General features: G+C 39.8%; 1 protein-coding gene across 4 annotated transcripts in view; it reads left to right on the top strand.

Moving 5' to 3' along the window:
- ASAP1 (ArfGAP with SH3 domain, ankyrin repeat and PH domain 1) overlaps nt 1-26,572 on the top strand; it is a 395,945-nt gene that overhangs the window by 163,178 nt on the left and 206,195 nt on the right. The window lies entirely within an intron of this gene.

Genomic DNA, 26,572 nt, shown 5'->3' with positions numbered 1-26,572 from the left:
TTTTTCCCTCTCAGTCTCATTGTGAATCAAGGGCTTGATTTTGGAGATTTTGCTTTTACCTGCTAAGCAGAAGGACTGGGATTTGTTCTGTTCCTTATTAGACATCACTTTCAATACCTTACTAGGTAATCACTTTCAATAACACCTCCTACTTCAGTTTCCTCATCTGTGAAATGAGTTTGAGGGTTCCTGCCTTGCTTGTCTGTAAGGATTGTTTTGAATGAACTAATGGATGAGGAAGGGCTTTGTAAACATCCTAACACTCTCTAATTATGAGGGCCTTTATGAAAAGACTTAAAAGTAAGAGGTAAAAGCCCTGGATTTGAGTTCTGGTTCTGGCCCCAGAGTGGTTACTGAGTAGGGTGAGTAGATGTTGGGTGGCCCAGAAACAATTCCCTCTCTCTTCTGTTTCACCCATGCATATTTATATTTAGAAAGGATATTTAATGCATATGGATGAAATATCCCAGGAATTAATTAGAGTTTTTTTGGTCCTATGTCTCTCGACTCTTTTATCACATGTCCCAGTCTAATATTTGCACTCTTAGCTACCAAACTTGATGATGCATCAAGGAAAAAAAAAAGAATTGCTTATTTGCATGGAAGACTTTTGCAAAGAATGTTTTCTCATTGGCATATATTGTCTTCATGTGTTTCTAATGAAACAGAAGCCAGTGAGTCTCTGGGTAATTTGTTTCTACCCTGACACTGTTGATGTCAGCAAAAAATGCAGTTCGTTTTTAGATAGGGTCATATTTTCTTTTTCTTTTTTTTTTCTTTCATTTAGCCTAGGGGTGGTGGACTTAACCTGCCACACCCTTTTAATTTAATAAAATATGTCTAGATTATGGGATGTGACTACAGCTTTCTGTGGTGGTCGTATCCATCCTAAAGGTCTGGGCTCAAGACCTTGAAATGTTCATGTTACTACAGTGAAAAGCATGCATAACACAGCAGTAAGTGTTTACTTTGCTCATTCCCTTTATGCTATCTATGTAACATCATAGTTAAAGAACTCATGGTTTGAGGATATTGGTGCTAATTTACATAACTTTTATAAGGTCCTTTGATTTTTTTTTTCAGGTTTTCAACACACTTATTAGGTCTCTTCTCATGGCACAGGGAAATAAATCTTTAGCCTCACTGAGAACCAGACTACTTGGGATTTCTTCCTTTCATGGCTAAGAATTTATTTGCTCCCTTGAGCTCTACCCAGATAGGGTCCTCCCGAGGGGCTCCCTGCCACTCTACATCTCTGTGAACTCCATTTGCAGTCTGAAAACTGTCCTGCTAGGTCCATGTGATGGGCCCACAAACGCCTACAGCCCTTCGTCAGCAGACACAATATGAGTGGCAAAGACATTTATGTAATCTGGGGACAAATTTGTAAGCTCTTTTGAGAAATCTTACAGAAATCATTTCCCAATTGGAGCTAATGGCTGCTTGCTGGTGGTGTTTCCTAAGGCATTTGAAAGGCATTTCTATATCTGTACTTCCTTTATTCCCCTCTTTAGACTTCTTGGTGCCCTGTTAGATTTAGACTATTATGACACTTATTTTTTATTTCTGTCATGAGAACTCTGTGTCACTTTGTGCTTGTCTTTTGGAGTTTTTTCAATGTTTGTTTTTGCTTACATTTTCAAAGATGGGATTGTCTAAACATTTTTCATGTGGTAAAAATGGAATTGATATTTTGAATTTGTATTTTTTCTACTGAACTTTCTGGTTCTTTACCCTCAACTTCATCTGCTTCATCTTTTATTGTCTTAAATTCACTGGATATAAAGAGCTAGCATGGCTTATAGTTACTGGTGTTTTCCTCCTGTTGCCTATAGGCATTGTCCTTGTTACCAAGTGGCTGCTACAGGAAACCACCTTTTAGGTGAATGGCCAGACTGGATGAGGCAAACTGGTTCCCCTTTCTCCCTGATGCTGTTTGGCAGCTGCTTTCTCTCCAGTCTCGCTCAGGTTACCGTGGCCTGTGGTCCTCAGCTAGAGCATGCCTCGTAGTCAACTGGGAGATTCTGATCTGGAGAGTCTGGAATGGAGGGCCCTGGGTGTCTACATTGAAAAGCACACACATGTGATTCTGATGTGGACAGGTGAGGGTGGAGTTACGCTGGCAAAGCCATACCTACTGTGAGTCAGCTAGGCTGCACGTGGACAAGGGACCCCAGGGACAGACCTCCCTCAGCAACGGGCAGAGTCCTTCCATCCTCTGCCATTGAGTTCACTTAGTTCTCTGTGTCTGCCAAGACTGCTCCTGGCACTGTCAGTACACTGCTGTCCTTGTCCCTTTGTTTCCGTTCCTTCATTTCTGTTGACTCACACTTTCCACTTTCTCATAGTTTAGGGTCACTCATGCTGCCATGGGGCTTTTTTGTTAGAAAGAGAGAGAGAGTAAGTGTGTGTGTATGTGTGTGTGTGTATTTGCAGTCTTGGCTCTCAGTTCATGTTTAGCCTGCAAATCCCAATCACAAATCCATTTGGTCAGAATTGGGGCTAAGTGTTTACTCCAGATTGTCTCAGCTGTGGCTGAGGTACTGTCACAGAAGATCCTGGGATCAGCCTACAGGACACACATGCCAGCTTTTTTTTCCAAGGATACCTGTCAATAGCATAGACCATCACATATCTTAGCAAGCTCGCGCTTTGTAGTCCATGATTGGCTACAGTAGAAGAAAAGCCTAAATTTTGAATTCATAGTTATGAGTTACAGTCCTTATTACCTTATTAGCACTTGTTTACAGTGTGATTTGGGGTGAATCATGTATCCTTTATAAAATGGAGACTAATGTAGCTTTTGTCATAGTAGCAGAATGTATATGGAATCACTTTGTGAACTTAGAGGAAATGGAAGAGATTGTTACAGCTGGAGCGGCTGGGTGTCCCCCAGCCCTCTTTTTTAAACAAATGAGGAACCCAGCTCTAGGAGTTTGCTGTGCCCAGGAACACAATAATTTATTGGCAGCAATGCCAGACCTAGAGGTCAGGCCCGCAGGGTTCTTTTTGTGACATCTTTTGTCAGGGCAAAGCATCCATTCTTGGAACTGGGCTGAATCTTTCTCACACTCTTCTCTTAAAGAGGCTTACCTTTTTGGAACTTGGTTCTTTCCTTGATCACTGTGTTGTAGAATCTGTTGTTCTTGGAGTCGCTGATGAAGTCCAGTCATTATCAGTACCTTTACTTCTGCAAAAACTGTGACTAGTATTATCTTCTACTTGGTTGTAACGGTTTACATTCTCTTCCAGTTCTGTCGTTCTTTGTGAGGAATATAGTTTTTTACATGCTTTTTCCATTGGAGAGTTACAACAAAAAAGCGAAATAAATCTATCTTGTCTCTGATATAGCCTCCTTGTTTATTTTAAAAACATTTTTATGTTTATTTGGATATTTAGAAAATATAATAGATTTAAACATACGTAATTGTAAAAGCATCGAAATGCTTACATTTCTCTAATTGTGCAAGAATCTTTATATACATATAGTTTTTTTTTTTTTTTAACTGAAGTTTAATCCTGCTAGTAAAATTTGAACGAATTGCTATATAAGTTGATAAGGCCCCTTTAAAACCCTTTTCACTCCTTAGCTCCAGTGTGTACCTCTGTTTAGAAGGTGTTTTCTCCCTCCTAGGCTGGCCAGGAGGAGAGCTTTTGTGTGCAGGCGCTAGTATGCCTCAGGGGACTGGTAATTGAGAGAGAGGTATTGACCTGGGTCATCCATCTAAAAGTATGTAAGTGCAGCTGCCCAAAGCCATTATTACTGCCTTCCAGGAATCTTTGATAAGTGAATTAGTGGGCTTTCTTTAGCTCTCTTTGACCTGTGGAAAGCCCAATTACAGGCTTCTTTGTTCACCCATTTGTTACTTCTTTCTGTTAGGGCCAGGAATATAACTTCATCTGAAGACTTCTCCCAGTTGTGGGTTTCAAAGCATTTGGAAGAAGAAAAGGAGCTACCATTTGTTGAGTGCCTTTGGAGTGCTCAGAGCTTTGTATATGCCCTCATTTCATTCTTGCCTAAGATCTAGAGATGGTTAGGATTATTCATTCCTGTTTTACAGATGAAAACTTTTAAAAAGTTGGAGAAGTAGCTCAAGGTCATCCAGCTACAAAATAGCACAGCTAGGAGTTGAATATGGAGCTGTAGTCTCAAGAGTCTATGCTTATTATGCCCCACTAAATGGTTTCTGTTCCAAGTTTAGGGTAGTGGACTATGAGGAAAAGAGAAGAGAGGTTCATCCTCCATTTCCACCCACAGGTATACAGAAATAAGAATTACAGTAGGTGTAGCTAAGAGCCAATCCAATCCTGTACTGGTGGTATTCAGGAAGGCTTTATGTGGATCAAGATTCTATGCCAGAGAATACAGATTCCTTCAGTTTACTTCAGCACACATCTGCTCTGTGCCTGGTACTCTGCTAAGGAAAAGAAGTCCATGCTTCTAAGGAAATGTTGATCACTCGGACTTGAATGAAATATTATGTCATCCAGTATTTATTCTCAAAGGTACATCCCCAACAATGAATGCAGTAGTGAGAAGAGAGGCAGAGGTTGCTATGTCAAGTTGATATTGTGTGGCATAAGTATAGGGTTAAGTATCCCCTTACCTGTCTTCCATTTAGGGTTTAAGGTAGATTGAATGGTGTAGTGCAAGGGTGCAGACCAGAAACCACAGTTGTTTGATTTTTTTCAGCCTGGTTCTTTACCAGCTATTATCTTATCTCTACCAAAGAACACAGTAACCTCCCCATTTCTGCACTTCCCCCAAAACAAAACTTCCCCGTATGTAGCGTAAGTGAAAACTTGGCCTTTCTGAAAAATGCTGGCAAGGCCCAGTTGACCTCCATCTTTCATACCTTATTAATATGCATGCCACTTCTTTCATCTTCATAGTATCAGTCATTTGTCATCCTCTAATAATTTCCAGGCTTGCTGTCATTTTGAGTTGGTACTTCCCCAGGGGAAAGCAGTGCAGGCAGGAAGGTGTACATTAGTATGAAAAGAATGAAAAATGATTATGCTTAAGGTATTGTGAGTCATAGATTTTTACATTCTAAAGGAATTTATTGCAAACATTTCCTTTTGGTGATGGAGAAACTGAGGATCAAGATCTCAAAGCCAGTTAGTAGCTGAGCCAAGGCTAGAACTCAGGTTTCTTTATTCACGGACCCCAGCTCCATGTGTCTCCTCCGCCCCCTTCATCCTATGGAGGATGCTGGGACTAATGGGATTTTGAGCAAGTCTTGGAAGTAGGAAGTAATGAGCTTTTTTGTAAGAACAGGCGAGGTTTTATCTATGTGGCAGATGTGACCAGACAGGGCAGTGTTAACTCTGGCTACCCGCTGGAGTCACCTGGGGAGTGTTACATGTGGGCTAATGCCTGGGTCCCACCACAGACCAGTTGAAACTACTACTTTGTCCTCCTGCAAGTGTGACCTGTCTCACCAGCTCTGTCATCTTTAGGAATGACATTATAAGCCAGGTTTTCTCGAAGTGAGGTTTGTAGACAGCCTCCATCAGGATACCCAGAGATGCCCAGAGATACCCAGAGAAGCAGATACCAAGATCCTGTGAGCTCCCCTTAATACAAGCTCCTGGGTTCAGGAGCCTGGCCTCTGTGTTTATAGCAAGTTCCCCAGGTAATTCTATTGCAAAACCAGTGTATTGGATGTGGTTTATTTTTCTTCTAGTCCACATTACCCCCGCAGTTCCTTGCTGATGCCTCCTGCCACTTTGCTTCCTCACCTTCCCCTTCTGCAGACCTTAAGTGGAAGCAGGCGTGACCCTGCCTTGGGAGGGACTACTGAACTTCAAGGTTTTCGATTGATTTTGATGCTTTTCTCCTTCCTCAGAAAGGAAAGAGATTTAGAATATGGGCTTTTTTCATATTATATTTAAGATAAGAAATGACAATTACAACACTAAAACTAACCTTTAAAAAAATCTGTTGATTTGTTTGGCAAATGAGTGATAGGATTATATCTTTCTCCATTAGATTAGCCCCTCTGTTCTTATTGATACACTATATTTATACATGTTTATAGGGTACATGTGAAATTTTCTTACATGCATAGGATGTGTAATTATGAGGTCAGGGTATTTAGGGTATCCATCACCTCGAGTATTTATCATTTCTGTGTGTTGGGAAGATTTCTAGTCCTCTCTTCGAGCTATGTTGAAATACACAATATATTGTTGTTAACTGTAGTCACCCTACTCTGCCACTGAACAGTAGAGCTTATTCCCTCTATCTAATTGTATATTTGTACTCATTAACCATCCATTCTTTATTCTGTCTCCCTCCCACCTACATACTCTTCCCAGTCTCTAGTATCTGTCATCCCAGTTTCTACCTCAACATTTTTAGCTCCCACATATGAGTGAGAACATAAGATACTGTTCTTTCTGTGCCTGCTTTATTTCAGTTAACGTAGTGACATCCAATTCTATCCATGTCACTGCAAATGATATGATTTGATTATCTTTTATGGTCAAATAGTATTCTGTTGTGTATATATACTACATCTTCTTTATCCATTTATCTGTTGATGGAGACATAGGTTAATTGCGTATCTTTGCTACTGGGAATAGTGCTGCAATAAACATGGGGGTGCAGGCATCCCTTTTATATACTGATTTCCTTTCATTTGGAGAAATACCCAGTAGTGGGATAGTGGAACTGCTGGATTGTATGATGATTCTATTTTAGTTTTTTTGAGAGATCTCCGTACTCTTTTTCACAGTGACTGTACCAATTTAGATTCCCATCAACAATGTGTAAGAGTTACCTTTTCATCCTTGCCAACATAGGGTTTTTGTTTGTTTGCTTGTTTTGGTGTTTTTAATGGCCATTCTAACTGTGATAAGATGATATGTCATTTTGGTTTTAAATTTCATGTTCCTGAAGGTTAGTGATGTTGAGGTTTTTTTTATATACCTGCTGGTCATTTTTATGTCTATTCATGTCCTTTGCCCATTTTTTGTTTTTGTTTTTTGAGGCAGAGTCTTGCTTTGTCCCCTAGGCTGTAGTGCAGTGGCGTGATCACACCTCACTACAGTCTGATCTCCCAAGCTCAAGCTGCCTCAGCCTCCCCAGTATTTGGGACTAGAGCTTACTGCAGCCTGTTAGTGACAGTAAATCTTTTTTTAAATTTATTTTTATTTTTTATTTCTTCATCATTCAACTTGAGACAGCAAGTCTTGCTTCCTCCCCTTCCATTAAAAAAAAATGACTTATTTTCATAAAGATTTTATATATTATAAAAATAACAAGATGAGAGTAGCACACAACCTTCGTAAACAGAAGACCGGAGAATAGAATGATGAATGAATAGAATGATAATCTAAATTTAGTAATTTTTGAAGCAGGGATGACTATGTGAAAATGTGTAGTTTCATTGGGAACCATTTTCTAATAATATGAAATCCCAATAATGAAAGCAAGTTTAGTTCAGTAGGTGATCAACCAGTCATTTATAGTTTAACATTTAGTTTCGTTTAAAAAACCTTGGGGCTTGTGTCATACTCCTAAAAGATGCAAAAACAAAAGACCAAGAAATATGGAGATGTGGGTTGGTCGGTGTTGGAAGCTAATTTGCAAAGTTAGCTGAATAGCCTAAGCATCTGAGCGGTACATGTAGAAATGGAAGAAATGATTTTGGCTTCTTACCCTCCTTTTCCTTGAGGGTTGTAAATTCTCTTCTTATCAAAACTATGTAAAAGATATGTATAATTTCTTAGTAAAGAAAAACAAACACCTTGGAACTGTGTGGCCTACAAGCCATAGCACATCAGAATAATTTGTATTTGATTTTTTTTTTAAAGGGTAGAGTGAGGTTGAAAGTACATATAGGATAAACTGCCCCTTTAACATGACGCATGCTGAAGCATCACCCTTTCCTCTGGGTCTAAGGCACTTGTTAGTATAGCTCTTCTGGTCTAGTTCAGTTTTAGGAACGAGCAGCCCCTTTGCTGATTGGAAGAGTGAAGACTTGGGAATGAGAAGGATTTGTTGCTCACAGGGCAAGTGAGACCAAATCCAAGCAGCCCAGCAGCAGGCTCTCCTGATCAGTGGGCCATCCTTGGGGACCAGGAGCAGCCATTCTTGTTTTGAGATGGTGTGATCCTCAGATTGCCCCCAGTGTGCACGGATACTTGTGAGAAAGACAGTGATTTCTTTGGCCAAGTGGATTGTTCAGCACTTGTTCTATGTGCTGGTGACTCATCTTACACTGTAGGGTGAACTACTTCTCAGGTAATGGTTACAGGAAAGATTTCTGTTTAATAAAAGGAGGATTAACTCAATTCATTAGGAAAAATTAATTTGAGCAGACGAGGGAAGTGGCTTTTAAAGGTAGAGAGAAACAGTGGAGTAAAATCTGTAACTGTTTTCTAAGGACTGTTTTTTTCCCAGCAACTTCTACCTGTTGGACAAAAATTACCTTCCTGAGGTACCTCTGTTTTGGATGGGTTTTATTAAACTCAAATATTAGAACCAAATTGCCTTCTTGCAAAGAAACATACAGGATGAAGATCTAGCCTAGTTGGTTTAGTTTTTGTGTTCTTATGCATGTTTCAGTTGAAAGATTATTTTTGTGCACATAGAGCAAAATGAAATGCTTTGAATATATAAGTTACTTGTCTCTATACTGGCTGTCCAGTTAACCTTTTAAATGAGGGAAGTTATTTCTTTATACTTTCACATACAGAGCTGATTCCTTGAGATCACACAGATCAGACTGTAAGAATGTTAGAATTAGGAACCATCAGAATTACAAGGGACTGCAGAAATATTCAAACTGCAGGTCACAATATATATTAATGGGTAATGAAGTGAATTTAGTGTGATCTTTACCAAAAGAAAGAGTTTGATCTTATTGGAGGGGGAAACATGGGCCCATATAGGGGAGTGACTTAGCTTGGTTCTTCGTCATAAATGTTTGATACCTTTTTATTTGATGTGATTTGATTTTTTATTTTTTGAGACAGAGTCTCGCTCTGTCACCCAGGCTGGAGTGCAGTGGCACGATCTCAGCTCACTACAGCATCTGCCTCCCAAGTTCAAGCAATTCTTGTGCCTCAGCCTCCAGCATAGCCAGGATTACAGGTGTGGGCCACCATGCCGGGCTAATTTTTGTATTTTTAGTAGAGATGAGGTTTCACTATGTTGGCCAGGCTGGTCTTGAACTCCTGACCTCAGGTGATCCGCCTGCCTTTGCCTCCCAAAGTGCAGGGATTATAGACGTGAGCCACCATGCCTGGCCTGATATTTATACTTGGAGCAAATGCCTGAAAATTTTGTGATCCTGGATGCTTGGAACACACACTTAGCACGTTTATCTAATCCAGATACCAGAGACCAGATAAGACAACAATTAAAAGTAATTCTACCCTTGCATGAACCCAGAGGCCTATTCATATAACCAGAGACCCTGACATTTATGTACCTTTCAACTTTCTCAGGACAGTGCCTCATCTGATAGTGACCCTTCATCTAATAGTGACCCCCTTACGGGTGAAAGAGACAGTCACCCATAGTTATCAAAACCTAGGTTTGCTACACTAAGCTGAGATGACCACCATGTCAATATGAAACTTGGAGAGGAACTTTGGTAGGTGGCATGTATTACTGAGTGGCAGTTTAGTCTGTTGGGACATAAGTTTAACATTCTTGTTTCTTTCCTGCTGTTGACCCTGTGAGCATGTATAAATAACTACTTGAACTGTCACTATCTGTATTCCCAGGACATCCTGCTAACAATTTTTTTGTTTGCTTCCTTGGAGCTAGAGGTACAGTCAGGTCACAGAATGGCTATTTTACTTGGAAACTGTATCACAGAAATCTGCATTGGCCTTCTCTCTGGCTAATTCTGCAAACCTCGGATTTTACTTTCAAATTTATCCACAGCTAAACCAGACTCTGCCTTTTTCCTAAGTCTAAAGAATGCATCCTAGACAAAAGGCCAATTTCAGTTGGCCTTAATTCTCCCACTGCGGCATTCCTTTAGTTCTGTGTATTTGAAATTCAAGGCCCGTTCTGGTTTCAAGTACACTTCTTTAAAAGTCTAAAACAGAAATGTATTATTGGACTGATAATGCCTTATGGAGGCCAATAATGGTTTTATGTACAAGCCACAGTACTTTTTTTGTTAGTGGTTTAAGTGCCTTTGACTGTTCCTTCTCCACCCTCCCTCCTCCTCCCTCAGATTTCATGAATCATGTTAAGTAACTTGATATTGCTCTTGTCCTGCATAATGTAAGCTAACATTGGCAAAATTGATAGGGGAGTGCTTCAGGGAAAGAATTTCGTTTAACAAACAGTAGTATAATTTTGTGGAGACTGCAAATGATTCTTAAACTGGAGTGCTATCAAGGAGCCTGAATGCCTTCCCTCTAAATGTAGTATACCATACAACAATAGAATTTTTTAAGTATTTGGAGAGAAAAGATCACCTACCATCCCACTACTCTAACCCAACTATTTTTAGTTATTACTTTTTAGTTTTTGTTGCTTGCATACATTAACAGTTATCATCTTCAAATACATGCCATGTTGAATTTTGCATTTTTACTTTAAAATAGTGCAAATATTGTTCCATAGTTATACAGTTGTGTGTGTGTGTGCGCGCCTGCGTGTGTGTTTTAAGACAGGATCTTACTCTGTCGCCCAGGCTAGAGTTTAAATGCGTGATCTCAGCTCACTACAGACTTCTGCCTCCTGGACTCAAGTGATCCTCCTATCTCAGTCTCCCACGTACCTGGGACTACAGGCACACACTACCACACCTTTCTAATTTTTAAATATTTTTTGTAGAGACAAAGTCTTGCTGTGTTTCCCAGGCTGGTCTCAAACTCCTGGGCTCAAGTGATCCGCCTCCCTCAGCCTCCCTAAGTGCTGGGATTACAGACATGAGCTACCGTGCCACACCTGTACAGTCTTATTTTGAGGACCACATAATATCATCATATAGAGATGTTCCTTAATTTACTAAATCAATTCTATGTTACTGGATCTGCAGAGATTGTGTCTATATTTTGGCTGATACCATCAGATCTGTAATCGACTTTGAGTTATTAGCCACTTTTCTCCTTGTGACCAATTTCCTTGGGGTGTATGAAGTGAGATGCTTAGACAGAGGGAATGGAGCACCACCTTTATGGAAGTTGTCTTGTGCTGCCATGTTGCTTTGTCCAAGTGTTGTGTAACACCACTGGCCACAAAGAAGGGTCATGGTTTTAGGAGAGACTACTTTTTTAGCTGCTCGTACCAGTTCAGGGCTGGACACTTCCTGAGTTTGTCTCTAGAGAGAGGACCTCACCCAACATCCGCTTTTATAGACTACTTATGGGAAGATTTTCTCAAGGAGAAAATGTATCAGTCACAACTAAGCTCCCTACTCTTGTGAAGGAAAATATTCTACCCAATAGCCAAAGGAGATTCCACCCTGACCACGATGCTTTTATAAGCATAGGGTAGAGGAATTCCTTCAACACGTAATTTATGTATTAATTACAAAGCAGATTTTTATCAAGGGAGAAGGGTTTTGCTGAGATACCAGAATGGTTAAGAGCCTAGCTGTAGAGTTGAATTGCCTGGGCTTGACTTCCAGCCTCTCCATTTACCTGCTGTGTGACTGCAGGCAAGGTGCTTAACATTCCTTATCTGTAAAATCATCATCATATTCTTATTCCCATCTCATTGGGTTTTTGGGAGGATCTAATATGATTCTTCATCTAAAGAGCTTACTACAGTGTTTGCACAGGCTAAGTACTCAGTAAGTCTTAGCTGTCAGTATATCACAACATACCATTTATTCCCCTATTCTTCAAGGTCCATGAATTGTTTGATCCCCATAGCTCTTATTACTCTTGTTTTCCTTGAAGTTCATTAGATCCAGGAGCTGTCACTAGGGTTAACTGTAGGCTTGAGTTCAGCAATAGATTCTTTTTTACAAGGATTTCCCCAACTGGAGTGTGTGAAAAGGGGCTGTACTACTTCTTTGTCCTATTAATGACTACTTTCTCTTGAGGGGTCAGGGGCGGCAGTACCTATAGGTTTAGGTTAATATTAAGCTTTCTCATTCTGTCTTCCATGTCTCTTATCCTCACTTACTGTCCTACTTTTTCTTTCTCTGTGCTTCATTTTGAGGATAATTTCATCAGATATTTCTTCCAGTTAACTAATTCCCTCATCAGCTATTTTAATGGTTCCTTTGATACATATTTTTTGTTTTTTAGATCTGCTTAATGTGTATTTATATCTGTCTATCGTTCATAGTGTCTTGTTCTTTTCTCATTTTTATTCTCGTTTTAGGTCTTTATTTTTACAAATTGTGTAATGTATTCAGTAACTGTATTAATCAGATTATTGGGGAAATTAGTTCTGTTTTTTATAACTGTTGGTTCTCTCCCATGGTAGATTGTATTATTTCGTGTTTTTATATTTTTAGAAGGTAATCTCGTTATCAGGAGGACTTTCTCTGTGGGAAATTTATATAGCCTGATTTGAGTCATTACCTTCCAAAGTGGTTTTGCATTTGATTCTCCTGGGGTGCTTCCAGCTGCAAACTGCTTATTTAATTCATCAAAAAATATTTTTTAAAAGATCCCAGACTTACTGAAAAATGGCAAGTACAGTACACAGAACCCCCCCACAACCACTTATTTGAGACTGAGTCACTGACATGATTCCCCCTATGCCTGAATGTCTAGACCCCTGTTGTATACAGTCAATTTTCAGCTTGAGAGTGGATTCCACTCAGGTGGAATCACTGACCAGTAGTTATGTAATCTCAGGTCAGACTCCTCCAGCCCCACTTTCACTCCTACTCCCAACTTAGACAGAGACAGGCCAGCTTTCTTGCATCTCCCTGTGCTGGTGGGTGGATTTTTCTCTTCCCTAGTTCACCTTTCATCGAGATTGTAGTCCCTCAAAAGGTCCAACTTCGGGAGGGAATCTGAGTTTCAGCCCCCCACCTGTGGGTCATTTTTTGCTGTCTCTACAAGAGGGTTGAAACCTAAGCTCCCCTGGGTTACCAAAACAATGGAAAAGGGCTGTGGCAGAATCACCTCACATGCTTACTGCTTACTTACTATGGATGTTAGCCATACTTTATTCAGAACTTCTACGTGCTTTATGCTATAATGCTGGAAGTCCTTCTTTGCTTTTTTGGGGGGGAGACAGAGTCTCACTTTTGCCCAGGCTTGAGACTTGAGTACAGTGGTGCAGTCTTGGCTCTTCAGCCTCGACCTCCCAGGCCCAGATGATATCCCTACCTCAGCCTCCTAAGTAGTTGAGACCACAGGCTTGTGCCACCTCACCTGGCTACTTTTTGTGATTTTTTTTTTGTTTGTTTTGTTTTTTTTATATAGAGAGACAGGGTTTTGCCATGTTGCCCAGGCTGGTCTTGAACTCCTGGGCTCTAGCAGTCTGCCCACCTAAATCTTCCATAGTGCTGGGATTACAAGTATGAGCCACCAAGCCTGGCCTTTTTTGTTTTTTGTTTTTTTTTGACACAGGGTTTCACTCTGTTACCCAGGCTGGAGTGCAGTGGCACCATCATAGCTCACTGCAACCTTAAACTCCTGGACTCACAAACAAACCTCCTGCTTCAGCCTCATGAGTAACTGGGACTGTAGGTGTGTACCATCACACCCTGTTACTTTTTTTAAAAATTTAGTTGAGATGAGGTCTTGCTATGTTACCCAGACTGGTCTCAAGCTCCTGGGCTCAAGCAATCCTCTCACCTCGGCTTCCCAAAGTGCCAGGATTACAGGAGTCAGCCACTGCACCCGGCCCTTGTTTGCTTCTTTATCTTGTTTTGGGGAAAGTATGATGGGACACCGTCCCAAATCCTAATTGCTTATTTAACCATTCACTTCTAGAAACGTTTATGAGCATCTCCTGTTATTCTGCCTCCTCTAGTTCCTCTGGGGAACTGAAGGGAACAAGCTCCCCCATCACAGTTCCTATTTAAAGCTACCAGCAGCTCTTTGTTGCCATGAGAAAAGGGCCACATCCTTGGCTCAGTTCACAAAATTCTTTGAAAGATCTTTTTCTTTTTTACCACTTCCTTGTACACCAGTAATTTTAGTCTTCATAGCTTCTCCTCCCATACTTTGCCTGTGTTCCTCCCCCTTTCTTAAGATGTTTTTCTTTTCCTTTGATGCTTGGGGGTCATTTACTCTTCAAAGATGGTGAAATACCACCTTCTCTGGGATATTCTCCCTGACCCACCCCAGTAGGGCTTCTGGAACCCCTTTGCGTACATAGTGATCGTCGTGTGTTTATATTGTGGTTTACTCGTGATGCACCAGCACTGTTACCCGGTGTGCTTCTAGAAGGGAGGGATTCACGCTTTCTCATGTTTGTATTCATGGGTTGAGGATGGGGAACAAACACATTATTTATTAGCACATAGTCAGTAAAGTGAATTGAAACAAAATGAAATATGTTGTGCGTGAATATCTGGTAACAATTCAAGAATACAGTTATAGTTCCAAAAAAAGGTTTAGATAACCATTGCTTCCTAGTGTTGATCAAGAAGGGAGAGGCAGAGTAGGCTTCCACAGTCAGAGGCGTTGCTTGGGTCACTTTTCCTTCCAAGCACTATTGGTATCTAAGCAGGCAGAGGAAAGGGAGGATAAGTCCTGCTAGCCAAGTCAGCTGCCTGGCACGCACCACTGCTTTTGCTGACTTAGATGACTTGGCTGGCCTGAGAGTCGTGTCCATCTGGACAGAGTGCTGGTGACCACAGGATCCTATATAGATCCCAGCAGCGTTTTCTGACCAGGTCAACCATGGAAGGACCAGGTGAAATGAAACATCAGCACTTTTGTCTCTCCATTTCCAATCCTCACTATTTAGGAGCCTCATTTGTTTAGTTAGCATTCTTGATTTGATTTGCCTTCAGGTTAAGCCCATCTCTGATGTTCTGAAATTTCATTCTCTTCTTATCTGGAGGTACCACTCAAGAAAGGCATGTGTTTGTCTTTCTGTTGACCTCCACACCATGTCCTGTCCATCATATTTAGGAATTCTCTGCCTTTTCCAGTTGTGGTTTTTTCCTTCTCACTAGTTTTAATAGGGGCTAGAATGTAAGTTGTCAGTGTGTGCACCACAGAGGTCTATAACAAGAAAAATGTGTGTGAGTCATTGTGCTGTCATTATTGCCTGTGTTACTTTAGACACACTGAACCACTCTGAACCTCGGTTTCCTCATCTTTGAAATATGCCCACTTTTCAAGGCAAATTTGTTGTAAAACAGATAGATGTAAAGTGTCCCTCTGCGTAGCTGGTAGAAGGCGCTGGTAGTTGTTATTGTGGAATACATATAGGCATGGTGAATAAGCCCTAGGATGTGGAGCAAGACATTGCTGAGCTTGCTTCCCTGATCTTGCTACTTAACAGCTCTGTGGCCTGCAGAGGTTAATAATACTCACTTCATAGGGTTGTTAGACTTAAATAAAATAACGGAGAGAACCATTTCAGTTAGGCTCCCTAAGTGAGCAAAAGCTCACTTAAACTTACTCAAAAATGGTGGTTGGTGGGGGATTAATTCCAGCCACCTCCTGGTGTCTCTCAAGGATGTCTTCTTTTTTGCATTTATCTGTTTTGTTCTCTTCACACTCGTGCCGTGCCCAGACTTGCCTTTGCTTGGGGTTATCTTTTTTCTGCCGTCTAGTTATAGTTTGTGTTCCTTCAGTAAAATTTGTGCATGGCCCATCATGGTCTCTTCTCTGTCACCTTCTCTTTTCTAGTTCAGATTCCTGAGAGGGTGGGATCCCACTGGCCCAGCTCATCTTTTTTTTTCTCCAGCCACATCTTGGGTTGCTGGGAAGCTTTTAGGTCATGCTACCTTCCCTGGTTCAGTTAGCTATAGCTAGGAGAAAAGTGTGGCCCTTTGGTGCAGAACCTGGCCACCTGCTTGCTGAATTTGGGCATTTTGAAGGTAAGTTTTGTGATCAACACACGTAATCAGACACTGTATGCCAAGTCTTTGGGAGCTATTCATATTAGTAAATTCATATTCATATTAGTAAAAACCAAGTATTTCCGGGGATGGATCTTTTTCTGTTTCCATGTTGTACAAAAGCAGAAATATTCTCAAGGCAAGAGGTTAAGGGTAACTTTTGGTTTGAGGAGTGATTTCTCTCTTGGTCCAGGGCAGATCTTTGGTTGGAATGTTGCAGACCCTGGTGCAATGAGTCAAACCTTCCACTGGTTTGCATTTTTCATTAGCACGTCATTCAAGGAAATCCTGTCTTTAGGGTCATGGAACAGGCTTTTATGTTTATCCTTCTGCTGAAGTAAAAAATGTGAAGCATTTAATAATGCATCTGAAAATAAACTTGTATTTGAGGTCTGCTGTCTTAGAGCTTTTGGGGGGAATTTTCAATGGAACCTATTTTATAAATATTTTCAAAATTCTGTTATGCTCTTTATCCCAACATGGATCATGGAAAGTAAGGGGTTCTTTTAGTCTAAATATTAAAGACATTTGAGGAGCTAGGAATTCCAGTTGACATTCAAAGGCTACTTTCTTCATACTTGATAATTATTTTCTACCTCAACCATTCACTTGAGGAAAGAGTAGTGAATAAACCTTCTGTCTAACCTATCTGAAATTCCGCAATTCTCTCTTTTTCTTTTTTTTTTTTTTTTTTCTGAGACGGAGTCTCACTCTGTCACCCAGGCTGGAGTGCAGTGGTGCAATCTCGGCTCACTGCAACCTCCATCCCCTGAGTTCAAGCTGGTGTCCTGCCTCAGCCTCCCAAGCAGCTGGGATTACAGCCTCCTGCCACCGTGCCCAGCTAATTCTTATATTTTTAGTAGAGACGGGGTTTCACCATCTTGGCCAGGCTGGTCTTGAGCTCCTGACCTCGTGATGCACCCACTTTGGCCTCCCAAAGTGCTGGATTACAGGCGTAAGCCATCGTACCTGTCCAGTACTCTCTTTTTTAATAGCACTAGAAACATGAAGACAATGTATAAAATACATTTTTTTCTTTATATGCTGGTTGTTAGCCAGTGAAAAAAGTATTGATAGTTTATATTCTCCATATATTTATAGTTTATATTGTCTAGCAGTTAACTTTTAAGTTTTTGCAGTAATTGTAAAGTACATTTGGTTTTTTCTTTTATACCTGTTTACCATATTCCTTTTGTTCATTCTGTGTTTATTGTATGTATATGATATGTAGGAATTGTGAAGTTGCTTGGGGAGAGGTTCAACTGTCAGTAGTCATAGAACTAAGAACAAAAACTAACATAGGGAGGGAGGGAGATCCCTTGACTATAATCTTAACTCCTTCAGAATCTCTCCTCCCCAGGTCCCTTGACCTCCCTCCACACAGGCTTCCATGTAGGCACTCACACTATTTGCATGAACTCTCAAGATTGTATTGTGTATCAGAGATTCTTACTCTCTGTTGGCTATATGATTGCCTCAGGGTACTTTCACCTGAGGAGTTATCAGCCGTAATTTAGACAGGCCAGAGTGTGTGTTAGGTATCTCTTATATGAGGTCTTCCTGGTCATCTTTACTCACAATCAAAGATGCCCTAGGTTTCCCTTAGCCTACCCCAAGCTACTTGCTCACATATCACCCCATTCCCGTATTTTCCAAGCCTCCCATCACCCTACATCTCCCTTCTAGTCCTTTTCAAACTTACCCCCTGGAAGTAGAGTTGGATTTTATGGGGTGGTTAGGTCATCATGTTAGGTGCAAGTAGCATATAGGCAGAAATGCCCTTGAAAGTTGCTTAGGAAGATTCCATGATGGAGGCCAACATATCTAGGTACCTTTTCCCTCCAGAACATTATTTATTCGTTTGAGCACCAAAGTAACTGGCTTGTGTTTAGGGGCTACGATGTCATGTGTACACATACATGGCCATACACGCATATATTTAAACTGGAATTGCTTTCAGACTAGCAGGATCCTTGGAATCTGAGAGAGCGTGCAGGAGCTGAGGGGCCAGCAGATTCCTTAATTATCTTTCACAGTCTCACTGGCATGGCTTCCTCACAGTGGGGTCTGTAACTAGTAATTGCCCTCTCCCCACAGACCTTTTTTTGAGAATGTATAATTGAGTAAATGTGGACTGCATCTCTGCGTAAAGTTGATTGAGGAATGAAAGACCCTAAGAGGCTTTGAAATTTCCTGAAAGTACAGTGTTTTATCTTGAGGGGGGGAAAAAACAAATTTCGTTTTATGCACCACAATATAGTTTACGTCTGTTTTAATGTAAAACTTTTTTCTCCCAAAAATCTTCAGTGCCTTAGAAAGAGGCACTGTGTTCATCCCATGGCTGGATGTGCATCCAGCCCTGGTATTCCTTTGTTTGTACCACAGTTTACTGGCTGGAGAGCACAAGTGGTTCGGCACATAGAGACAGACCCTGGGGATCCCTTCAGAGGCCAAATTGATCCATGCTTTTGAAGCTCATTCACCAAGCATCTGAGCTGAGGGACTTACTTGCTAGCTTGGGCCAGTGCTCCTCACAGTCTGAAATTCCAGTTACATCTCAATAGAGGGAGAAGCCACAGGAGTGGGAGCCACACCCAGATTTAGTCCTGGTGCTAACCCCCTGTCCAAGTTATGTGAACTTAGGCAAGTCATTGAACCTCTCAGGATTTCAGGTTTTGCTTTATTATTATTATTATTATTATTATTAATATGGCAATTAGAATATGTCACCTCTAAGGTCTTAGCAGCTCTGTAAGTCAGTAAGATGGAGTGAGCTTTTGGCTGTTAGAGAAAAGTGGCTAAAGCATTGTAGCACGGAGACTGAACTGCAGTGGATATACGAGAAGAGAATGGCACAGAGCTTATTTATGGTCTAGTAGCCCAGCAATCAGAGTGCACAGTGATTTGACTAGAAGAAGCTGTGATTGTATAGAATACATCTCTGTTGTGAATACTCTCTTAGGTTTTACTCAGATCTAATTAATTCATTATTATACACCTTACATTGTAAAGATCTTATACTGTCACAGAAATAAGAAGAAACAATGGGAGTAATTACTGAATGGAAAGACGAACATAGATTCTTAATGGGTTTTTTCCCATAACTGGATAATGTATAAATGGACAACACTGATTGTCCTTTTTTCTTCTTTTCAAAAAAGGAATTTAACATATTCTTTATCCATTTTCCCTAAACTTTTTGGAAGAGAGAAGAGTCACTTAGCAAGGAATTTGAAAATAATTTTCAGTGCTGCCCATGACTGATAGATAAATGCACTTAATTTGAAAGCCTTAGTATTTCTTTAGCCTCACGAAAAGTATCCAAAATGGTACAGTTTGCTTGTCTTAGAACTCTTGGCCTGTATGTGTGAAGTTCGTTGAACTAAGATCTAACCTTTTATAATTTCTTTCTCAGGTGAAGACATTGTAGAATTGCACATACTGTTGCCCCTTCCTGTCCATTATAAGCAACTAAAATGTTTGGAAGTCATGTGAGGTAGTGGGGCATAGCTAATTAGTGAGCTAGCATGACAAGATAATGATGGTTTATTAGGTTGGGTTTTAAAGAACAGCATTTCTATTTTATGCTAAATTTACTTGAAATTTTTGTACAGTCATAACCAGCCCGCAAAGGGCACTTGTTGGATCAGAGCCCTGCTTTTATTGTTGTTTTGTTTTGTCCATCTGCAAACTTAAAAGTCAGCAGGAGAGACCTTGCATCCAGGGTGTTTTCAGTGTAGTCTCACAAAAGAGGCTTGGCAAGGGTTTAAAGTGAATTTTAAGCATTTTAGCATCTACTTTGAGGTTTTCTTTTCATAGAAGGAACTCGTGAGAAATAACTTGTTATTAGCTGAAATAAAAGGGGACAGATTTAAAAGGAATAGAAAATAGAAGACTGTTTAAAGCTTGTTGGGAACAAATAAAGATTTTGGGGAAAATCCCAAGGGAAATACTCTGATATTTAGAAATCCCAAGGCACAGAGGAAAAAAATTTAGCCCATCTTAGTGAGTGAGTCATCACTTTATTTTCTGAAATACAGGCAGATTGTTATTTCTCAAATCAGCTCAGGTCATGAATTTTGTGAACCATACTTATGGGGAGATTTTTTTTTTTTCTTTAAAGAGTTCTCTTCTTACCCCCAGCCATCAAAAAATTAAAATACCGTAAGAAATGGACACATGCTCCTCTGGAATTTATTTTTGGAATCGATGGGGCAAATAGGGAAAAGGCCTTCCTACCACTTGCCCCCAAATTGGGAGTGAGAGTAGTAGGGAAGGCATAAGAAACATGGGAATTGAAACAAGAACATTTCCAGTTTTGCAGGGAAGAAATCAGCAAATCAGTCAACCACCACGTATGTTACCTATTTACTGTAAGAACCCAAAACCATTCCATTTGGAGTATGAGAGATGTGTGAGAGACAGTCATAATTTCATGGAGATACAGTCTCAGAACTGATAAGTATTATTTGTTGAGCACCTGCTATGCACCAAGCACTTGCTGTATCTCTGAACCTCCCATTCACCCTGTAAAATAGTGGGACGAAGATCCTCAATCCCAAAGGGAGTAGGAGACATACCCAACTCACAGAGCCCTTCAGAGTTAGAGCCTGAATGCAGACCAGATTATCTGGGCTCTTGTCTCTGTCGTTTCCACTACACTTACATGAAACAACTAGAAAGTAATGAAGGATACACTCAGTATTTTAAAACATCCATGGGACTTAAGAGTGGAGGAAGTTAAGTGAATTATCAGGGTGGTCTGTTGACAGCTTCACAGCTAGAATGTACATTTAACTTCTTCAAAAGGGGGCAAGGGTGAAGGTGACTGTTTTAAATATGCCAGAGCAATGGGTGTGAACAGGGACTGTCCTTGACAAACCATCCTGGGTCACGTGCAGAATTCTTGGAGGAGGTAGACTGCAGGGGATGGGCTGGTTGACAATTGACTTTTCTCCTCAAGCATCCTAAACGTGCTCTAACATCTTCCATCATGGAGCTGGGGCCAGGTGTCAGTAAACTGGTTCAGTGGCAGCTGGAGAACCTGAAAAGGCATTGTGGGCCTCTGTAGGCCCACTGACTGTTGTTGCTGGAAAAAGGTAAGTTCAGATCAACCAAGGCCTTCTTTAGGAAAAGCTGATCTTTAAAATTTTTATTTTAAATATCCCAAGTTTTGAAATGTTTGTAGACTAATATACAGATTTACAAAAGATATTAAAAAGGCCCGTGGCAGGTTGAAATTGGATTTGGGGCCCCACATTTGCAATCTCTTCTCTCACAGATTTGCTGGAATGTTATGGTTTAAGTGTGTATAACTAACGTGTGAACTAGTTCTGAGATTAGTAGGCACTTCTAAAAAATAACAGGGGGTGGGGTGTTCTTGAGGCCACATCAGTTTAGAAAATACTGTGTTAAAGTTAAAGAAACATTTTTTAAAAAAACAGGAATGTAATGAACTTTTAGTATATTAATGCTTTTTGAATTTTCAAAAGGAGATATCGTTTGGAGTATTTCCCGAATTTACCGACTATAGATCTCTTTTTTTCACAACAGCATTAATTGGGCTAGTTGGGCACAGATTTTGAGAAATACTGATCTCAGTGAATATTACTCAAATTTAAGTATTTTCTAAATATGTCAGAGTTTCTAAATCCTTTTTTTTTTTTTACCAGACCTATAAAACAGAAGCTTATGAAGTGAAATCTTTATGAAATACTGTGCCTAATACCAAATCCTCCAGAGTAGTGCTTTGTAAAACTTTAGTGTATAAATAAATGTAGTTGGATTTTGACTGGTTTTGAACCGCTTGTTTGTTCATAGTGGACCTTGTCATTGGATATTGGGGGAACTGCTTGTTCATTTTTGAGAAGTAGAGTAATTTGGGGGATCTCTGGGTTGTGTAGATAGTACAATGTGGCTTGACATTCTATTAAGTAGTACCATTGTGACTGGATTACATTTTTAAAGAAAGAAAAGGTTTACTTGAGGGTGTACATTATACTTACTGCTCTGGGCCCACACAGGCTCCAAAGACGTATGCTCTAAATATGTGACTTGACTGTATTATCAGCGTGGACATTTGGAAAGCAATTATATTAGTTTTTATAAAATTATGGGTTATAATGAAATTATATTACATTGAAATAGTGTGGGAAATTTTAAAAAAGGAAAGAAATGATGCTTCTTTACCACCCTTAGCACTCCATCTCCATTTTTTAAATGTTAGTATTGGAAATGGAAACACACTTCTTAAATCATCGATATCCCTTTAAAAAGAAAAACTCACTGGAATCCTTGGCGGCGGCCTTTAAACATTGGACAGTGCTGCTGCCGTCTCTCTGTAGAGACAATAGGTAGCTCCTGCGCTGCAGCTTTGTCACATCTTACTCCACCTTTCCTATAATGCTTGTAAGCATGGATGGCAGTCAGTAAATACATGTTGAATTATTCTGTATGTATAGGACCAAGACGTTTTGTTGTCATAGTTTTTTTCTAGAGACGGAGTTTCACGTTTGTTGCCCAAACTGGAGTGCAGTGGTGTGACCTCGGCTCATTGCAACCTCTGCCTCCCGGGTTCAAGCGATTCTCATGTCTCAGCCTCCTGAGTAGCTGGGATTACAGGGGCCCACTGCCACACCCGGCTAATTTTTATATTTTTGGTAGAGACAGGGTTTCACCATGTTGGCCACGCTGGTCATTATTGTCATAATTTTTTACCAGAAATATTTAAGAAAAAGTAAAATCTTAAGTTCCTTAATAGCAGTGGTGTCCAAACTTTTGTATATCTCATTTGTAAAGCCTTTTGAGCCTGCATTTCATCTTCATCTGTATACATATACATACATATATATTTTCTGTTCTGATGCCATATAATTATACAAAATAAAAATGGCAAACGAAAGTTACAGTATTTTTTTTCCCACACCACAGTGGACCGACTTGTGTGCTGTCTTCTAGGAGATCACTAATCTAAAGAGCTTGTTCAATGGAAGGTTTTGTATCTACATCTCCCTTTTCTTCTCCTTCTATAGTAGTACCACCATTCACATAAAATTTGTTCTTGCTAACTATGTATCTGTTGGGAACTTTGGGGAAAAAAATCAAAGTATATGCATCTGAAAATTCTAGCTAACATTTATTGAGGGTTTGCTCTCTTCCAAGTACCATTCTAAGGCACTTTATATGGATTTTTTCACTTAATCCTTTAACTCTGTGAGATTAATTACTATAAATTTCCCTGTTTTACAGAGAGGGGAAACTGAGGCACAGCCGGGTTAAGGTCGTGTAAGTAGTGGAGCTAAGATTTGACCACAGGCAGTTTGGCTCTAGATTTTGTGCTCCAAACCATGTTATTTAAATTCCAGCATCTAGTCGGTAGCTATGTGATTCTCCATCTCAGACAAAAATTGTGTAACTAGGCCTGAATGACTGTGAGCCATCCATAGCATATTTTGAGTCATTTAGGTCAAGACCCAGACAAATAGGTTTATTAGGACATTATAGGATCTTAGAACTGGTGGGAAGCTAAAAGGCTCAATGATTTCCAGTCCGTTCCAATCTGTTGTCTTTTGAAGTAGGAGCCTGTAAGTTCTTACTGTCCTGAAAAGATGTGACTCAGGAAATTTCTTTCCAGTCTAGGTTTTAATTCTTTTAAGGAACTCTCACTGTGTTATAATATGGAAGTGGTGTTTTCATGAGTGTTTTTTTGGTCTTTAAATACCTTGTACCTATAATTATTATTTTCCCAAGAATGGAACTGAAATTGCGTCAAGATGAAAAAGCCATGGTGCTTGTGGGTGGGTGTGCTAACTCCGAACTTTAGAACTACAACAGAAATTAGAGGTTCCCAAGGTAATTGCTGTGATTACAGTTTTCTTTTGGGCCCCAGACAGGAGCTCTTGAAACACAATATTCTACTAATTTTTTAAATGTACAGTTTGCAAGGCAACATGGAGATTACTGAGAGTATGTACCATTTCTCCCTTGTTTTCTGTGAAAGTTAACATATTGTTGGGTCCTTTGAAATTGCTCAGGAAAAAGCAGGTATTGCATGTATTATAAGACATTGTTAAGAGGACTACAAATATTTTAAGTACTGAATCAATCTTTTAGTATTGCATAAGGAAATTATTTTAAAAGAAAAAATTTTCCTAATTACAACATAGTACAGCTGTTAAACATCTGTAGGTACCTCTCTGCACTTTACAGTTCTAGATAATTTATATTATTATAATACATGTAACTTTATGTTCTAAATTATGATATAATATCTGCACATATGTATTAGACAGTAGATAGACCTTTGTCCATTCTAATTTGTTCTATACATAATTTTTAGTAACCATAGAGTCCTTCCTATTTCTATTTTATTTTAGTTTACCATTTTACTGTTGTTGGATTTAGGTTGCTTCTAACTTTCTATAAAACACTGCTAATGATGATTTAGAGCATTTGATAATATACATCCTTTGTTTATTATTGAGGAAATCACAGCAGTTGTTTTGAAAGGAATTATCAGGACTGGATTTACTGTGTCAAATGTAAGGATGGTTTTGTGACTTGAAATATAATTTGTCTTCAGAAGGGTTTGTGGCCATTTCTCCAAAGCCTCTCCATTCACCAAATTTCTTTTCGTTTCTATTTCTTACAGCTTTAGAAAGATAAAAAATGCATTTTTTTTATTGCTGCATGTGGAATTTTAAAATGATCAGTGTGATTGAAATTACTTGCATATGTTTGCTATTTTCAATTTCTTGTGTTAATGTTTTTTGTCCTTCTGTTCTTCTGGGTCTCTATAGCAGCAACATAAGAATTCTGCATCCTAAGGATATATTAGAGATGTCAACTTTTGATATCTCTAATGCATGATCTTTGTTGTGTTTTCCCCTTAGTTCTTTTGTCTTGGTTTTGTTTGTTCTATAAAAATTGATAACAATTATTTATCTTTTTCCTGATAGTATCTGTTGTTGACATTAGAAAATTGTCAGACCTCTTTAGCTGATGTGCATAGTATATTTTTTTGAGGCCTTTGTTCAGTTTTTAAAAATTACATTTCTATTTATTTATTTATTTATTTATTTATTTAGAGCCAGAGTCCAGGCTGGAGAGCAGTGGCTCTATCTCGTCTCACTGCAACCTCCTCCCGCTGGGTTCAAGCACTTCTCCTGCCTCAGCCTCCTGACTAGCTGGGATTACAGGTGCTTGCCACCACATCGGGCTAATTTTTCTATTTTTAGTAGAGGTGCGGTTTCACTATGTTGGCCAAGCTGGTCTTGAACTCCTGACCTCAAGTGATCTACCTGCCTCGGCCTCCCAAAGAGCTGGGATTAAAGGCGTGAGCCATCACGCCTGGCCAGTTTTTTAAAATTTAGTGTTCTATATTGGTGTTCCAAAAAACATTGCTCTGCAGGTGTGCAAAAATAAAAACTAGGTATTCTGATTGTAATTAGTTACTTAATTATTTATTTTATCTTGGTTGGGAATTGTTGGAGTATAGAGTTAAACATGTTTCTTTAAAACATTCCAGTCTTCAATAGCCTGACATGCATTCAGTATCTCCAGGAAAAAGATATCGCTAGAATGTAGTATTTTCCAAATTTACTATTAATTGTTTTCTCCAGAATACTTTCCAGCATCTCTCAGAAACAGTTTTCTACAAATCACAGGATAAGAACTGCTGGTTTAATTCATTTGGATGTTTTTTTTTTTTTTAACTCCATCAATTTTTTTATGAGAAGCAATTCTTCGTTTTTAGTAATCATCTTTATGCAAATGTATAGCCCGGGCTTCTTGGTCTCCTCTGCCAAATTAGGTCTTTCTCTCCTTATTAAAAAATAAAACAAAACAAACCGACAATGACCAGATCTGTGGTTGGCAGCTCTGAGGTTTGTTTTAATGAATAAACAATTGGGTCTAAATGCATAACTGAAATGGAGAAGTCACCAATGACTTACTGCTTGTATTCCCTTCAAACTTCTGTTCTCAGAAGCTAGGAACGTGAAAACAGCTGTAGTAAGCTTAGCATGTGCTATACTTGGACATGATAAAAAGTAGAATAAAACATGTTTTTTTTAATTGGAGAAGCAGTCAGACATGGCAGAAAGCACAGACTTTGGAGTTAAACTTTCCAGGGTTAAAATCCTGATTTTTCCATTTACTAGTTTTTGGCCCTGGATCCCTGCTTTTTTTTTTTTTTTTTTTTTTGAGACGGAGTCTCGCTCTGTCGCCCAGGCTGGAGTGCAGTGGCCGGATCTCAGCTCACTGCAAGCTCCGCCTCCCGGGTTTACGCCATTCTCCTGCCTCAGCCTCCCGAGTAGCTGGAACTACAGGCGCCCACCACCTCGCCCGGCTAGTTTTTTGTATTTTTTAGTAGAGAGGGGGTTTCACCATGTTAGCCAGGATGGTCTCGATCTCCTGACCTCGTGATCCGCCCGTCTCGGCCTCCCAAAGTGCTGGGATTACAGGCTTGAGCCACCGCGCCCGGCCGGATCCCTGCTTTCTAACTCCGTTTCTTCATCTCCAAAAAGGTATTGTTAATGCATGTCTTCTTAGATTGATGAAGTCTTTGAATATTAAATTCAAGGTCAACTTTTCAGAATATT

Source organism: Macaca mulatta, chromosome 8, assembly GCF_049350105.2.
Source record: "Macaca mulatta isolate MMU2019108-1 chromosome 8, T2T-MMU8v2.0, whole genome shotgun sequence".
NCBI classification, from domain to species: Eukaryota; Metazoa; Chordata; class Mammalia; order Primates; family Cercopithecidae; genus Macaca; species Macaca mulatta.
This window is presented reverse-complemented; position numbering and strand designations above follow the sequence as displayed.